General features: G+C 38.5%; 1 long non-coding RNA gene across 2 annotated transcripts; it reads right to left on the reverse strand.

The window, feature by feature from the left end:
- Positions 1-8,802: 8,802 nt before the first annotated feature.
- Positions 8,803-11,923, reverse strand: LOC143854793 (uncharacterized). Of its 2 annotated transcripts, none has more exons than XR_013237590.1 (3): positions 11,751-11,923; positions 11,466-11,661; positions 8,803-9,231 (listed from the first exon to the last, which is right to left on the reverse strand). It is a non-coding gene; the product is annotated as an uncharacterized LOC143854793 (long non-coding RNA). The 2 variants fall into 2 exon arrangements; XR_013237589.1 differs by lacking the exon at positions 8,803-9,231 and adding an exon at positions 9,251-9,466.
- Positions 11,924-14,856: the final 2,933 nt, after the last annotated feature.

The raw sequence follows: 14,856 nt of genomic DNA on the forward strand, positions 1-14,856 counted from the left end.
TCGCCCTTGTAGTCAGGCATCAAAAAACACAGCATCCCCAATTATTAAGATTAGTGTCCTAAACTGTCGTAGATTTCTTTACATGTATATTTCAACTAGACTTGCATATCAATGATAGAGATGTTGAATCTGTATATATGGCACCTTTGGTTCTAAAACGTCAGAAAAAGCCCATTTCTCGGGAGGTTGGTCAAATTTCTTATGGCAATTTCTTGAAAACATTAATGCATGTGTTTGAACCACCCTGTCACCCTCCCCCGCCGCCCCCCTCCAATAGCTCTGCTACTTCAGAAGGACACAATACTAACTAGATGAAATATAGAAATGATTACTAGTGTATTTCAGTTGGTAAAGATTCCCCAATATAAAATGAGGCACTAGATGCTCCTAATTTCGCTAGATGACCAGCCAAATCATTTGCAGCACCTTATATACTTAGATCTTTTATCTCATCCATGAGACTGTCTAGTCTCCATAGCCCGTCGCAAATCCCTTTAGCCCACAAAATTGTGTTAGAGGAATCGCTTTCTACTTACATCAGCCCATAATACTAACTAGATATATGGTGAAAAGAAAAGGGTACCTTCCAAATGGACTCAACAGTTGGGAAATGGAATGTTACATGTATCTCCTACCCTCCTTGCACTGGGGTTGTTGATATACCTCTGAAGGCCTGGGTCCTGGAGGTACTTGCAGAGGCAAGGTCTCTGTTGCTGAAACTTGTTACAACACTCTCTACTGGGAGGAGCAGAGGTCATGATGGACCCCGCGCACGGGTTCAGTTCTAAGGGATCACAAGTGACTGATATTGAAAAGGGTGCTTTGCAGAGAAGCAGCACCAGTATAACAGGAGCAACCAAGTACGATACTTTCATCTTCAAACAACCATGGATGGAGTGAAGGAAGAAGATGGGTATATGTGGTTTGACTTGCTCCCACCTTATGGAGAGACCAAGAAACACTAAAGTTATGGTGCATAATGACTGAAAAGGAGATGGGTATATGTGTTTTGGCTTGCTACCCACCTTATAGTAAGAGACCAATAAGAAAACAACAAAAGTTTGGTGCGTATGGAATGAAAAGTCTCCATTTTGTATACAAGTTTTATCCTGCCGTGTTTGGTTGGCAAGGAAAAGATTTGGAGGATTTTTTTTTGGGAAAAACCTTTTCTTTTCACAATTTAGAGTAGGGGTGCAACTAGGGTTGGGTTGGGTTGGGTTGGATCGGGTTGAGGCCAACCCTAGCCCAACACGAGATAGCATTCCCTCAACCCTAAACAGACCCAACCCGAGCCTCGGGTTGAGGATGGTCAACCCTAACCCAACTCGCCTCTAAATCTCTCAAACCTAACCCAGCCCGTCTAACCTGATATTGGGTCGGGTTGGGTTCGGGTTCACCTAGGGCCAAACAATAAAATACAAGGAAAAACCATAACAAAAAAAAAGAAGAAGATAAAATTAGAGGATGGAGATCGGGTTTGGGTCGGGTCCGGTTGCCAAGGCCTCAACCCTAACCCAAACCGAAACTAAATCGGGTTAGCTTTTCCCAACCCAAGCGTAACCCAACCCAAGGAAGCCAACCCAACCCGAGCCAAAATTGTGTTGAATCCGTCGGGTTCGAGTTGAGCCCAACCCAAGTTGCACCCCTATTTTAGAGGAAAATAATATGGTTATGGTTAATTTAGAGGGATATCACCATAAATTGAAAGTCCCTCTAAATAAAAATTGAAGAGGGATGGATCATCTTTTTCCTCATGTCAAAAAATGTGTAAAATGAGTAGGGACCTAAATTATGTTTCGGTTCCAAAGAAAATTCCTGCAATCCAAACATTAGACTTGAAAATTCCAAAAACTTTTGACCGAAGAAAATTCAGAAAGAGGAAAACTATAAAAAACTTTCCAGGAAAATATCACATTCCATAATTTTCTTTTCCCTAGATCCAAACATTCCCTTAGGTTTTTTGTTTTGTAAAGACGTCCCTTTGAACCTTCTATAATGTAATAACATCCTATTAAACTTAAAAAACAATGTAACAAACTAGTTGCTTTTTCCATAATTTTAAAAAATACCCTTACTGAAGGATGAGAAATTTTTAGGGATTCTTTGGATACCTCTAAAAATTATTTCAATTTAATCTTTTACTAGCATCCCAAGAGGCTTTTAATTTACAAAATATTGGAATATTGGAAAAAGCCTAAAGATATTGTGAAGGGTATTATAGTTGTTTTGCCAAAATACGAGCACATTATTCTCAATGTTGGCACAATCATTTTATAAGAAAATGCTGATGGGTTCATTTTGGTAGAGTAAACATATGGAGAAATTATATGGTGGGGCGGAGAGAGAAAATATCAACCCCCTTGATTTTTGGAGAAATTATATGGTTGCCGACTGTGAAATCACAAGGCAGAGAGAGAGAGAGAGAGAGAGAGAGAGAGAGAGAGAGAGAGAGAGAGAGAGAGAGAGAGAGAGAGAGAGAGGAAACCTGCCACCTTGATTTTAGATCTAAAGAAAAGTCAAAAGGGGGGGCTTTTGATGGATTTAAAATCAAGGGACGGGTGTTTTCTCTCTTCGACCTTTACATGTAAAGGTTAGCCACCATATAAAATCTCTGATTTTTTATGAAAGGGAAAGTCGAAAAAGAGAGTTTGACCTGGATAAAAAATCAAGGGAGTGAGTTTTTTTTCTCTCTGCCCTTGTTGTTTGACGGTTGGCCACCATATAAATTCTCAAACATATGAATAGTTAGTCATTAACGATGAGTGTACTTTAGATTTATTTAAAAATGAAGGGCTTAGCTATAATTTCTAAGCTCAGGAGGATGTTATTGCACTATAGAAGGTTCATGGAGACTTCGTTGTAGAATATCCTGTTTTACTTTTACAAAGAATCATAGGCAGCTCAAAATTTACTAAGAGAGAGAGAGAGAGAGAGAGAGAGAGAGAGAGAGCACAGGATACATGACATTTATTAAGTTTCCCCGTTGGAATCTTGGGCCTGTTCGTTTCAGATTGTGACAACCGATGGTGTGGGCCCCTCAGATTGTGACAACGGATGGTGTGGCCCCAACCAATTTTTGGCTAAAAATTAATCAGTTGGGAAACACACCATAGGTTGTCACAATCTGAAATGAACAGGGCCTCAGGATTTTGAGAACCGATTGTGAGTCCAAGACTGATTATGAGGCTCAAAATTATATTTAATTTTGAGTCCAATAATCAGCTTTAGCCTGAATTGCTTATCAAAGTCCAAAAACAAACATGACCTAAGGATATAAGAACATGAAATTCGATCCTATGAAACATGGACTGCACTTCAGAATTGAAATTAGACTTCTTTTGGATGAGTTCCTCTCATTGCGAATGCAAGATTGAATGCTTGGCAATAATAATTAATAATCAAACACCATTTCAACACCCAACAGACCATATGCAGTAAGTAAGCTGAAATTCAGATACAATGACACCAATGCAGTACCCATTAGCTCTGCTACTTCAGAAGGACACAATACTAACAAAAGGGTCCCTTAAAATCGATTCAACAGTAGGGAGGTAATGGAGTGTTACATGTATTTGATACTTCCTTTGCATTAGGGTTGTTAGCATACATCTGAAGGGCTGAGTACTGGAGGTACTTGCAGAAGCAAGGCTTATGTTGCTGCAACTTACTGCAACACTCTCTACTGGGAGGAGCCGAGGTGAAAAAGGCCTTTGCGCATAAGCTCATTTGTAAGGGATGGCATGTGACCGACATCGAAACAGGTGGTTCGCCGAGAAGCAGCACCAGTACAACAGAAGCAACAAAGCATGTTACTTTCATCTTAAAACAACAATGATGGAGGGAGTGGAGGAAGAAGATGGGGAATATGTAGTTTGGCTTGCTACCCACTTTATAGGGAGAGACCAGTAAGAAAAAAAAAACAGAAACTTTGGTGCTTTTGGAATGGAAAGTCACTGGAAAAACCGACTTAGCGAATCGCTTCCACATTGGCTTGCTTCAATCTCAAAAGCCAACCGGGTCATGTGTTCTTCGTTTATGCTCTCGACAATCTCAACAGTGGAGAAAACTGATATGATTGCCTTTTCTTTCTTAAACAGAAAAGACAAGGTTAATGCAATTATTAAAACATGGTTGTGCCAATATCAGTTGCCTTTTTTTTTTAGAAAAAAAACTTTCTTTTCACAATTTAGAGAAAACTGATATGATTGTGGTTAATTTAGAGGGAGATCATCAGAAATTGAAAGTCTCACTAAATACATGTTGCATAGGAATGGTTGAAGTTATCTTTTTGTCTTTTGTAAAAATTGTAGGGATCATTCAAAAAAAGTGAAAAAAGATTAAGGACTAAGAAATATGTTTCGGTTCCAAAGAAAATTCCTGAAATTTAAATTTGCCTCTAGGTTTTTTGTTTTGTAAAGAAGTCCCTATGAACCTTTTATATTGAAATAACATCATATTAAACTTAAAAAAATTGTAACTAACTAGTAGTTTTTTACATAATTTGAAAAATACCCTTACTTAAGGATGAGAAAATCTTTAGGGACTCTTTGGATACCTCTAAAAATTATTTCCATTTAATCTTTTACCCAAATAGTAGCATCCCAAGTGGCTCTTAATTTACAAAATATCTGGAATATTGGAAAACAAAACTGAAGGTATTGTGGAGGGTATTATAGTTGTTTTGCGAAAATATGAGCACATGCACAATCATTTTATAAGAAAATGTTGATGGGTTCATTTTGGTAGTGCAAAAATATGTATAGTAAGTTATTAAAGATAAGGGTATTTTAGATGTATTTAAAATGAAGGGCTTAACTATAATTTCTAAGGTTAAGGGGATGTTATTACAGAGAAATTATATGTGGCCGCCCTTTACATATAAAGAGAAAATATCATCCCCCTTGATTTTTTATCAAGGGGAAAGTCAAAAGGGGGGTTTGACCAGGATAAAAAATCAAGGGGGAGAGTTTTTTCTCTCTCTGCCCTTGTTGTTTGACGGTCGGCCACCATATAAATTCTCTGTTATTACAATATAGAAGGTTCATTGAGACTTCCTCGAAAAATATCCCGCTCTACTTTTACAAAGGCTAAAAATTTTCCACTACAATAATTGTGCCTAATCATGAATTTTAATATGGGTCTATCGATGGAAAGCAAATCATTATGATGAGTGGATTGAGTAAGTAGGTCCATCAAAGTATTAAGATAAGGAGTGGTTTGAATAAGTGGCTCAATCAAAGCATTAAGATAAGACGTGGATTGATTAATTAAGTGTGCCTTGCAATCTTTTTAGGTTATAGGGAAGGATGTTTGAAAATGGAATGGATAAAATGGTGTGTGTGTGTGTGTGTGTGTGTGTGGAGGGGGGGAATGGGATAATTTGCCCCATGTAAGTCCCCACTCACCCTGTTTTACTTTTTTTAATGGTCGGTGCCACAGCCCCACTGAGAGGTACTTGATCGGTCCAACGTGGTTACGGCCACGGCCACGGCCACGGCCACTACCCCTTCCCCAACTGGAAGGTAACGTTACTCAAGGTACCACATGAACTATCCCAAGGTTGCGCGTTCGACCTATCTATTTGACCACATACCAGTGCCACAACCCACTGCCAGGTAACGATATCAAAGGTACCATGTGAACTATCCCAAGCATATGGCCTAGTCTAATAATACGCATGGTCAAACCACGACCCAAAGGCCAAAACCAACTCCATGTAATTAACAATATATTGAGAAAAATTATATGAAAATGATTTTTGGGATCATCCTATGGAAATGATTTTTGGTGCACAACCTATTTACGTGTGGCCCACAAATGGACGGTTTGGATCATCATATGGAGTGGGCCATACTGTACTATTTAAAAATCAAGTGTTCGCATGACCACCCATCATATAATTTCTTGTATATTATAAATATTTCCACCACATAAACATGCACACATGCTTGATCAAATTTTCAAAAATACAATATGCCCAAAATATGATTTCTTCTAAAACATGATTTCAAAAATACAATTTACCCTGTTGGAAGTCTGAACCAGAGGTTTTTGGAGGATTTGTTTTCAGGATCCGGGCGACCAAACCTTCAAACGGGCGCCGGATTGACCTCTTTGGGAACATCTTAGGTATACTCTGTGAGATTGACATTATTGGTGTGATGTATTGGGAATGCCCATACTATTGATTTTTGGTAATTGAGGAATATAGTAAGGAGGACATCGAACTCCAATGGAGGTGAGTAATAAGGAACTTCTCTAGTAGTTTTTGACTAAACTCTTTTTCTATATTAATGATTATTTGCCCTTGTGTACCCAACTTGATTTGTACCTTTCCGTTGGCAATCCTTGGGTCTAGCATGCATCTGTCTGTCAATGACTCGTATTTCATACTTTGTAAGATTTGGCCTACCATCTTATGACCACGATGTGCTAGACGTATTGCCATATTACTTTTGATACCCTCAGTATACATTGTTTATTAACATGCAAATGAACATACTCTATGTTATTGTTGCATCCATGGTTTTAAATTTCGGTTTTGCTAAAATTTCGGACTTATCCGAAACCGAAATTTCAGTCGAAATCTTGAAATTTCGGCCGAAATTTGGTACAAGCGCATGAAATGGCTGATTTTTAATTCGAAATTTCAATCGGAAGTTTGTAAAGGAATAAAAAAATTAACATTTATAAAAGATTTCGCCGAAATTGCTTAAATTTCGACCAAAATTTTAGAAATTTGTAAATTTGGGCTATTTCGGTTTCGGAACATTTCGGTCTTGACCGAAATCCGAAATTTCGGACTGATTTCGGTCTGAAATCTGAAATTTCATATTTCGGTCGAAATTTAAAACCATGGTTGCATCGTTTGATTGACATTTCTAGAGAGGCTGAGGCTTAGGCTTAGGTTCAATTTGTGGGGTTCACGGCATTCAGAACGATCGCAACCGTTCGAGTAGATCAAGCAGCGTTGTTCCTTGATTTCCTCTTCAAAGAGGCATTTCTTTATATTTAATTAACATAATTAACTAATTTAGACTCTAGGAACTTGGGCAAAAGAAAAATCGAAAAGAAAATTTAAAGTTCTATGCATTTTTTGTTCCGCTGTACATAGCGATCTAACCGCTGCAACTTATTGCAACACTCTCTATTGGGAGAACCAGAGGTTAAGATGGCCCCCACGCATGAGCTCAGTTCTAAGGGGTCGCATGTGACCGACATCGAAACTGGCGTTTCACCGAGAAGCAGCACCAGTATAACAGAAGCAGTAAATTATGATACTTTCATCTTAAAACAACCATGGAAGGGGCCGAGGAAGAAGATGGGAATATGTAGTTTAATTTGGTCTGTTACCCACTTTACAGGGAGAGACCCATGAGAAAAAAATTAAGGATTGCTTATGAATATGACATGGACTCCTTGTCTCATCTTTTTCTTTCCTAGAGAATGATGTCATCTCTCTTTCTCTCTCCTCCCTCCCCATATTTGGTAATGACACTCCTAAATTTTGACGGGCATTTTAGGAATTGTAGGGAAAAAAAAAAAACCTATCAAATACTGTTGACTTCGCTGTTGGGATTAAAAAGCTCATAGGATAAAAATTTTACTGGCAACCAAACGGAGCTAGCAAACACGGAACGGAAAGTTCGGCACCGGAAAACCCAACTTAGCGAATCGCTTCCACATTGGCTTGCATCAATCTTCAATGGGCGTCTTGTGTACCTCATTTATGCTCTTGGAAGTAGAGAAAAAATGATATGATTGTCCTTTCTCTGCAGTAGTTTTCTCTACTGATATGATTATCCTTTCTTTCTTATCAAGCTGTCAAAGTTTATTACAGTTCCCAAAAAGCCGTTAGAAGCCAATTAAAAAGAAAAGACAAGGTGAGTTAGTGCATTTATTAAAACACGGTTGTGCCAATATCAGTTCCTTTTTTTGGGAAAGAAATTCTTTTTCACAATTTAGAGAAAACTGATATGATTGTGGTTAATTTAGAGGGAGATTATCATAAATTGGAAGTCTCAGAAAAAGAGAAAAATGATTAAGGACTAAGAAATATGTTTCAGTTCTGCAATCCAAATTTGGCCTTTAGGTTTTTTGTTTTGTAAAGAAGTTCCTATGAACCTTCTATATCGTAATAACATCACATTACACTTAAAATTGTAACTAACTAGTTGCCTTTTACATAATTTGAAAAATGCCCTTACTTAGGGATTCTTTGGATACCTCTAGAGACCCACTTAAAAACGGGCAGTTCATCGGAGGGAGTCACAATCGGTTGGGTTGGGTTGGGTTGGGTTGAGAGAGTGATGGTTCATTGGAGGACCCACTTAAAAACGGACGTGACGGGGTGGAAGGTCAAAGGAACAAAACTTGGCTCCGAACCGGTCTCGAGGAAGTTCCTCCAAACCCTCTAATAGCAGGGGTGTGGAAATATCAAATCCATGGCTGCTTTTTATTTTCAAAAGGAATTGATATTTCCACACCCCTTGCTATTACACTAGCAGCAAGGGGTCTGGAGGAACTTCCAAAATTTATTCAGGTCGAAGGGCGGATTTAACATTATAAGGGATTCTTTGGATACTCCTAAAAATTATTTTCATTTTATCTTTTACCTAAATAGTAGTATCCCGAGTGTCTCTTAATTTACAAAATATCTGGAATATTGGAAAACAAAACTGAAGGTATTGTGAAGGGTATTAGAGTTGTTTTGCCAAAACATGAGTACCTGCACAATCATTTTATAAGAAAATGTTGATTTGTTTATTTTGATAGTGTAAAAATATGCATAGCTAGTTATAAAGATAAGGGTATTTTAGATTTATTTTAAATAAAGGGCTTAACTATGATTTCTAAGGTTAAGGGGATGTTATTACAATATAGAAGGTTCATGGAGACTTCCTTGTAAAATATCCCATTCTAATATTACAAAGGCTCAAAATTTCCACTACAATTATTGTGCATAAGTGAATTTTAGTACGGGTCTCTCGATAGAAAGCAAAGCTAGGGTCTCCCGACCCACTCCGCAGGGCCCGTCCCTTGGAGATGCCGAAAACGTGTCTACACAGGGAGAGAGAGAGAATCCACATATATAGCCCATAAACTTTTCCTCCCTTTCTGACGTAGGATCTCATTGTAAACTATCACGCCCCGAACTGGGGATCACCACAGCATCGTGCGCCCATGACCCAACCACACGAGCGCATGAGTCCAAACAGATCAAATCATCACCTATACCACAAGACAGATACGCAGAGCAATTTCAAATTTTATATGAAATTAAATACCATTAAGTTTTACATCCAACCATCACAAATACTTCCAATTAAAAGGTTCCAACAATAAATGAAATCACCAATAAATCATTTGTGCTAAAGTCTCTAAATAAACGAATATGAGATAATTGTCTAAACTACTCCGCACTCGCCCCAATCCCGCGTCATATGCCATGACTATTCTTCATGATCTGAAAAACATAGATATATTGGAATGAGCGAATGCCCAGAAAGTACCAAATCCCTATAATAGGTAGATCAAGCATGCAAGTAAAATATGATCATAAACACGATAAATCATCACAGATATATACATATGTCAAATCATACATCATGGAGAGAGAAATATAGACAATATTTTCCAGTGGTAAGTCAAACCAATATGCAATAAACATCAAAACATATAACAAGCAATTATATCGCTTAGACTTCACCATGGTCATTGCCACAACCCCATTGGCAGGTAATTGTTCGGTCCAATGAGGTCACAGCCAGTGCCACAACTCTAACTGGCAGGTAATGATACTTAATGTACCAAGGGAACTAACCAAGGCTTACACATTCGACCGATCTACGTGACCATGTACTAGTGCCACAGCCGTACTGGCAGGTAACAATACTAAAGGTATCACGGGAATATCCCAAGCATGTGGCTAGTCTAATAATATGCATGGTCAAACCATGACCCAAAGGCCAAAACTAATTCCATGGAATTAATAGTATATTAAAATCAGTAAATCTTTCCACTTTCAAAAGTATAATATGCCCCCAGAATATAATTTCTTCTAAAACATGATTTCATGAATACATATCAAAATACAACATTTGAACATATAATCACGAAAACACAATAACACTTAAACAACATGGGTTCAAACACCCTGGTATAGAGATAAGGTACTTATATTGATCAATTTCTTTCGAAAGTGAAAATCCGACAATTGGGATGATTCAACTCCTAACAAATGGACGGTTTGGATCCAACAATCAATGGTTTAGATCTTTGAAGAAGGTGGACATCATAAAAGGGTATTTTTTAAAAAACAAATCACTTGTACCCTCCTGGTTTGAAGATTCAACCTGTTCATTTGTTGAGCCCATCTAAAGTGGACCCTCTTGGTTCGAAGATCCAATCCGTTCACTTACACTTTCCCACTATTTTTTTTTTTAAATGCCTAGATACAGACATCATATAAAGCATATTTATTAGAAAATTCATTGTGGCCCACGTTATTCCAAAGTTCAAACACTTTGGGGCCAATGTAAATAGGCCTTTTCCTAAAAATCATCCTATATGATGATCCAAACTCTCCCAGAGGATGATCGGAGGGTTTTGATCATGGAGATGATTTTATGTGCAAGGTCTATGTTTGGCAGATGAAGTGGACTATGATTTCGCTATCATACTTACTAATTACTTGCCAATGGCCTCGTATGACTGATTGAAGCAAAAAAGGACCGGTAGTTTAAATTGTATGGACAAATCTTCGCCAATTGGATGGGTAGGATTAATCTATCAATGATATTGCTAATTGAGGCCCATCTACAGTGGGCCCCACAAGATTAATAATTCCCCTCATTTTATAACGTTTGTTTTTGGTTGGAAAATACAATTTTTGTAAGCCCATTAAGTCTATCTTTCAAAAAGTTCTATACAGCTTACACCATGGGATGATCCAAACCGTCCATTTGATGGGCCACAACGTATATAGGTTGTGCCCAAATGGATGGCTTGGATCATCCCCTGGTGTAAGCCGGACATTACTTTTTGAAAAATACTTGCTGAAAAAAATAGGTCGTTTTCCTTTCATAAATACTAGTAAAAATGAACGAGCCATGCAGGTACTATCCATTTAAATTATCCATTTAAAATTGTACATACCACATCATAGGTTGATCTAAACCGTCCATGTGATGGAACACAACATCAATAGGTTGTGCCCGTAAAATCATTTCCATAGACTGATCCTAGCTAGGGTGAGCATTCGGTTTAAACCGAACCGAATTAACCGAATTGAGCAAACTGAAATTTTTTCAGTTACTTAAATTTCTAAACCGAAACCGAACCGATTTGGTGATGAACCAAACCGATTTGGTGATTACGGTTGTTCGGTTTTTTCGGTTCAAACCGAATAGTGAGTTCTAACAGAGTCCAAGCTTTTCAAAAAAATAAGGAAGAAGAAGAATAACCCATGAATAAGCGGATAAACTGTTCAGGTTGAGTAGCTTCTTTGGTGAGATTGCTATGTACCGACCTCCTTTTTCCTAGCCGGTGCTTGAAAAAAGGAAAAAGCGACGAGTTTGAAACTGCGACGGTTATCGCCATTTCTATGCCGGATTTCTTCAGAGCTCCGGCATTAGTAAGGACAACATTCTGTTTCGTCATCTAATAAAAACCAAAAACCCAGTTTGATTTTACTCCAATGCTTGATAAAAATCAATAGGATAGAGCTTATATATGAGAAAAAATAATACCTTTCTTTGCTCTGTTTGTTAAAGTTTCAAATGAAAAGAAAAAAACCCTGCACTTTCTAAGAGAAAACAGTTGGAAAATGGAGAAGAGAAGAAAGCTCTGGGCTTCTTCTTCTTCATCGTCTTGGGTTAAGAAAACTAGGGTTATTATGATATATTCTCAATTCACCCATTTTACTTGGGACACCCCCTGACAGCCACCACTTTGAATATCATACTCAACCTCTGACAGCCACCACTTTTGAATATTATATTCACCCCCTGACAGCCACCATTACTAATGACTACTCTTTTATTATTTTTTATTCTAGTGGACCTAGTGGTGGCACTTTGAAAGTTTGAATATCATATTCATTATTCACCCCTGACAACCACCACTTTGAATATCATGTTCACGCCACCATTATCAACGCCTATTCTTTTAGCCTTTTTTTATTCTAGTGGACAATCCTCCCCATTCGGTTTTTCGGCTCTAACCGAATTATTTTATAAAAAACCGACACCGAAACCGAAAACCGAGATTTAATAGAAATAGGAACCGAAACCGAACCGAAATATCATTTAACCGAGCCGAAATAACCGACTGAATTCGGTTCAGTCGGTTATTTCGGTTTTAACCGATTAATGCACACCCCTAATCCTAGCCCTCCAATTTATAGAGGTTTCCATGATTGTTGTTCCTCTTAAGGTGCCCAGAATTCGTCAATTTTTTTACAGATGTCCTGTATTCGTAATGTCAACATTTCTGTAATTTGACCCGCACATAGTGAATGAGGAAAAGTAGTATTTTCGTCATCGTTAGGGGTGCAACTTGGGTGTCAACTCGACCCAATTCGGGTTGGGTTGGGTCGGGCTGACCCGATTTGATATGGTACCAATTGTTGACCACCTCAGCTCAAGCCGAGTTGTTTTGGATTTTGAGAACCAATAGTGAGTCACCAATAATAATTTTTTAACTCTCAATCGGTTCTCAAAATCCAAACCAAACAGGGACTAACAATTAACAAAGGGAAATATTACCCGCACTACTATATTTTGATGATCACACTCCTCAGTTTATTCAAGTACGGTATGGCCCGCAGCATAGGATTATCCAAACCGTCCATTGTGGGCTGTGGAGACTATTTCAATGTTGAAAAAGAAAAACACACATATACAGAACTTCTTCATATGGAACCCAAATTCGGGCTTCGGGTCAGGTCGGGTTGCCCGACAGCCCAACCTGATTTCCAATTGGGGTTGATTTTTCCCAACCCAGCCCAACCCGCTTTACGAAAAGCTTAACCCAACCCAACCCAAATTCAGGTTGAACCCGTCGGGTTCGGGTTGAACCTGACCTGCGTGGGAACATCCAAGTAACAACGACGGTTTGAAATTATATATAGTGCTAATGTCCTCTATGAGGTATATGTGGACCCCGATCCGAGGACGGTGAGGGAACGGGTCCCTAACACCCTCGGATCTCCACAACGTGAAGGATAGCTCTACCAAGGAACTCTCGAAATTGTTGCCACCTCACAGCATAGCATGAGTGGCGATATAAAAAGAAAGAGATACATCCTGATCCGGAGCCAGGGCTCGAAACCAAGATATATCTAAAAATAACTCAGAGTCGCCATCCATGGACACGCCATGGAACCAAAACAAATGCTCTGTTTGCAATGGATAACCAGAGATACAAAAGGTCCGTGCCTGATGACGAATGGAGAAGGTCCGAAGAGCGCCCCCGATTCGCCCGAGTGCGAACACTTGGTCTCTTATGCCATTTATTATTAACCTTGAAGAGTTTCAAGCGAAAATCATATGAAATGGGAACACGCATCTCCGAGAAAACGTCTATCTAATCATGCATGTCTCGGAGATGAAAATAAGCACACACAAAAGAATCGAAATAAATGTCACCTAATGATAACTAGGTTATGAGTGACATGCCTAATGGGTGTCTAAGTTCTGATGTGCAAACACATGCAAGCTACAGCTAAAGGTATAAGATCAGTACAAGAGAATAAGAAAACACATCAAAACATACAATAACAACACAGCAAATCCTAAGACTCTAAATGATTAAGCCCGAGTCCTCGGATGGCCTAGTATTCATCAAAAGAAGCTTACGTATTCCCGCCTCCACGAGAATCAAGGCAACGTAGTTCTTCGCACCTATTCTAAACTAGGATGCCTAAGACACCTAGACCTCTATCTTAGACTCGATCTAAAAGACCGGACTAGTTATTAAAGTTTCTTATACGATTATTTAAATTCCAGTGAATTGTGAATTTTAGGACGCCCTATATGCCCTAACTAAATGCAGATTAGCCCTAAGCTAATGCAGGTGGTTCCTACAACCTATGTGTAACTAGGCTGTGCTTCCTAAGGAAAACCATAGGATTGCTAACGCATCTTAGACCTAGTCATCAGTCGGCGATGTGAATCCCCAACTGACCGGATAGAGGCGCAACAGACTCCTAACTCTAACACAAACACAAACAAAACACACAACAATCAAACAACATACCAAGGACGAAACTCTTAACTCTAAAACAAACGCAAACAAGCACATAACAAATCAAAGACTAAAACTAAAGACAAACCCCTAACTCTAAAGGAAGATTTTTTGAAAACAGGTTTATGAAATATTTTTGTACTTTTTTTTAAAGAGTTTGAATGATTTATTTACAAAGGTTTGGCTAGACCTGGGATAAGAATCCCAAGCTGCACTACGTACCTCGTGGAAGAGGATCAAGCCAACGTAGTTCGAAACGAACTTTCCTAATTAAAACCTGACAATCCAAATAATTTAAGGGTTTTAATATTTTTCAAATGTTTTTTATATTTTTAAAGCTTTCAAATGTTTTTTGAGTTTCAAATTTCTAATGTTTTTGGATTTTAAAGTTTTTTCCAATGTTTCGGACCTTTAAATGTTTTCACTCTTAAAGGGAACACGCAAGTAACACCACAAACTAGGGCAAAGCCCTAAATCCAAAGGGGAAACCCCGAACAAACAACAAGCGTCTCATAGAGACGAACCACGACATGCAAAGAAGTGCCCCAAGAACAGAGAAAACAATCTAAGATCCCAAGCAGGGAAGGCTCTATATGACTGAGTTAGTCT

This window comes from Tasmannia lanceolata, unplaced genomic scaffold (genome assembly GCF_043159265.1).
Source record: "Tasmannia lanceolata isolate RefF3 unplaced genomic scaffold, GAP_Taslan_0.1 ptg000020l, whole genome shotgun sequence".
Taxonomy (NCBI): domain Eukaryota; kingdom Viridiplantae; phylum Streptophyta; class Magnoliopsida; order Canellales; family Winteraceae; genus Tasmannia; species Tasmannia lanceolata.